Raw genomic sequence first — 3817 nt, 5'->3', positions numbered from 1 at the left:
GAAACACCCTCCAGGGTTTCCAAGACAAAGTTGGAGAAGTTCATGCTAAACTGGTGAGACTGGATTCATTTGTAGCACTGGTCTTGACCTAGGGGCCGCCGTGTGAGCGGACTGCTGGACAGAATGGACCACTGGTCTGACCCAGCAGTGGCAATTCTTATGTTCTTAAGTCTTCTGGTCCATTTCCTGTAAGGACCTTGTAGATCAAACAGAGAGTTTTAAATTTAGCCCTGGAGTCAATGAAGTTTTTGTAGAAATGATGTGATGTAGGGTTACCAGATTATCTGACTAGAAAATACTGACCCCCTTGACCCACCCCAGGCCCGCCCAGTTCCACCCATCCCTGCCCTGTCAGCCCCGCCCCCTGCTGCCCGCTCTCATAGGGCAGGACGTTCGCGCACGCGCAGATGCGTTGCAGTGAGCTCATGCACACGCGGGCATGCACGGGATGTCATTGCGTTGTACCCGCACGTGCGAGAATGCTCACTGCGTGAAGGAAAGCTTTTCAAAACCCAGAGAAAAAGGTATGGGGGAAGGGAAGGGGGCGGGGGAGGGGCTCTGCCCCCCCAGGCACCGCCCCCCCACCCATACTATGCCACTGAGTGCATTCCCGTATGGCTGTGGCAAGACTTGCTGTCTCTCTGTATGGGGAGAGACTGCAGATTTGTTGCAGATAATAGAGATAGCTCCTGAAGGTCGCTTGGATTTCAGGGCTCAGCTTAAGCGCTGGCATCTAGCTAGGGTTACCAGATGTCTTTTTAGAGGACCGTCCAGGTGTCCAGATGGGTTTTCAAAACCTGCCACTTTGTCTGGGTTATGAAAACCAATGAGCTTGGGGCTGAGTCTGGAGGACATCTACGTATGTATACATAAGAAGATAAGAATTACCATACTGGGACAGACCGATGGTCCATGAAGCCCAGTATCCTGTTTCTAACAATGGCCAAACCAGGTCCCAAGCACCTAGCTAGATCCCAAGTAGAAAACAGATTTTATGCTGCTTATCCTAGGAATAAGCAGTGGATTTCCCCAAGCCATCTCAAGAATGGCCAATGGACTTCTCTTTTCGGAAATTAGCCAAACCTTTTTTAAACCCTGCTAAGCTGAGTTCACCACATTCTCGGGCAACGAATTTCAGAGTTTAGTTACATGTTGTGTGAAGAAATATTTCCATCATGTGGGCTTCGAGTGATATAAGTAGTCCCGATCGCTTCCAAAATCACTTTGTTAGTTCTTCTGGCGGTCAAACTAGGGTAGAAGTGGATAAATTTGTGTGTGAGTCTGGAAGTCTTGCCTTTTAATTCATTACTGCATTAAAAAAAAAAAAAATGTTAATAAGGCCCAAAAAACTGATTTGACTCATGATGGTTCAGTCATTCAAGGTACAGCGAATCATCCGTAATTGCGGGAGTAGTGGAGGTTCGCACACTCTGTCTTTCACGTACCACGAAAGGAAAAAGTCACAGACAGTGATGTCCGGTGATCTCGGGGACCACCTGGGTCATTTTGTCGCGTTGCGTTGTCTGACGGTTGCAACGTCTGCACCAATTGCAGCTTCTCAGGGTGAAAGTGCGAGCGATTGTGTAAGATCGTGCTAAGCGTGCTTTTTGGGACTTGTATTTGCTGACATCTTATTTATAAACATATTCCAATAAGTTTTGATTTTATACCTATTTAAAATCGAGGAGTGTTTTTCTGGGCACCCTGTATCGCAGAATTAGAAAAGGTTCAAAGAAGGGCAATACCAAAATGATAAAGGGGATGGAGCTCCTCTTGTCTGAGGAAAGGCTTAGGGTTCTTCAACTTGGAAAAGAGATGGCTAAGGGGACATATGATAGATGTCAACAAAATCCTTAGTGGTGTAGAAAGGCTAAATATGAATTGATTGTTTAGTCTGTCAAAAAGTACGGCTATTCCTCTGTAGAGAATGACATAGGGACAAATTTGTCCCTGTGAGATCTACCTCCAACCCCGTTCCGTCCCTGCGAGCTCTGTCCTCATCTGCACAAGCCTTGAACACTTTAAATCATACAAGTGTTTGAGACTTGTGCAAATGAGGACAGAGTTCGCAGCGAAGGGACAGAAATTGAGACAGGTACTGCGGGGCTGGGGTCAAATTTGTCTCTTTGTCATTCTAAATGGAGGAGAGTAAACAGTGGAGTGCCACAGGGGTCTGTACTGGAATCGGTGCTATTTAACTTATTTATAAATGACCTGGAAATTGGAACGACGGGTGAGGTGATTAAATTTGCAGATGACACGAAACTGTTCAAAGTTGTTAAAATGCATGCGGATTGTGAAAAATTGCAGGCGGACCTTAGGAAATTGGAAGACTGGGCGTCCAAGTGGCAGATGAAATTTAATGTGGACGCACATTGGGAAGAATAACCCGAATCACAGTTGCTGGATGCTAGGGTCCACCGTGGGGGTTAGCGCCCAAGAAAAGGATCTGGATGCCATTGTAGACAATATGATGAAACCTTCCATCCAATGTGCAGCAGCGGTCAAAAAAGCAAACAGGATGCTGGGAATTATTAAAAATGGGATGGTTAACAAGACTAAGAATGAGCCTGTATAGGAATGGGCGACTCACAAATGGAAGATTAGATTAGATTAGATAATGCCCCTGTATCGCTCCATGGTGCAACCTCATCTGGAGTATTGCGTTCAGTTCTGGTCTCCTTATCTCAAGAAAGATATAGCGGCGCTAGAAAAGGTTCAAAGAAGAGCGACCAGGATGATAAAGGGGATGGAACTCCTCTCGTATGAGGAAAAACTAAAACGGTTAGGGCTTTTCAGCTTGGAAAAGAGACAGCTGAGGGGAGATATGATTGACGTCTACAAAATCCTGAGTGGAGTAGAACGGGTACAAATGGATCGATTTTTCACTCCATCAAAAATTACAAAGACTAGGGGGACACTCGATGAAGTTACAGGGAAATATTTTAAAACCAATAGGAGGAAATTTTATTTCATTCAGAGAATAGTTAAGCTCTGGAACGTGTTGCCAGAGGATGTGGTAAGAGTGGATACGTAGTTAGTTTTAAGAAAGGTTTGGACAAGTTCCTGGAGGAAAAGTCCATAGTCTGTTATTGAGAAAGGCATGGGGGAAGCCACTGCTTGCCCAGGATTGGTAGTATGGAATATTGCTACACCTTGGGTTTTGGCCAGGTACTAGGGACCTGGATTGGCCACCGTGAGAACAGGCTACCGGGCTTGATGGACCACTGGTCTGACCCAGTAAGGCTATTCTTATGTTCTCTATATCCTGTGTTCTTATGAGGGAATTTGGATGCTGTTAGGACTGGAATAGGTAAGAGAAAAAAGGGGACTATTCCAGGGAGGGGGGATGCATGTTCCTTGGACTGGGAATTGTGGGGGAAAAAGGAGAGAAGGTAATACTCTAGTTGAAAGAGATGAGGAGAAAAATGGGAGAAAGCTGTAATGGTTGAAGGTTCATCTGTGCATCTGGAACCTTCACTCTCTCCTGTTTTTTTCTAACTCTTAATTTCTCTTTGATAGATATGTTACATTACATTACATTAGAGATTTCTATTCCGCCATTACCTTACGGTTCAAGGCGGATTACAAAAGAGATAAAAAACGGAGGGTTACAATGGAAGAACATTTGTCCTTTCTAGAGAGGGAAAGAGTAGTTCTCCTAGGACAAGCAGGATGAGTCAGCCACATATGGGTGTTGTCCCAACAGCTCCCAATTTGCGGATAAGCTCTCCAATAGCTCAGAGAGATTTTTTTTTTTTCTCTCTCTCTGAGCACGTGCAGTGCCCGGGCCCCACTGGGCATGCCCGAGCCCTAC

Source organism: Geotrypetes seraphini, chromosome 8 (genome assembly GCF_902459505.1).
Source record: "Geotrypetes seraphini chromosome 8, aGeoSer1.1, whole genome shotgun sequence".
Lineage (NCBI taxonomy): Eukaryota > Metazoa > Chordata > Amphibia > Gymnophiona > Dermophiidae > Geotrypetes > Geotrypetes seraphini.
Note: the sequence above shows the minus strand (reverse complement) of the source record.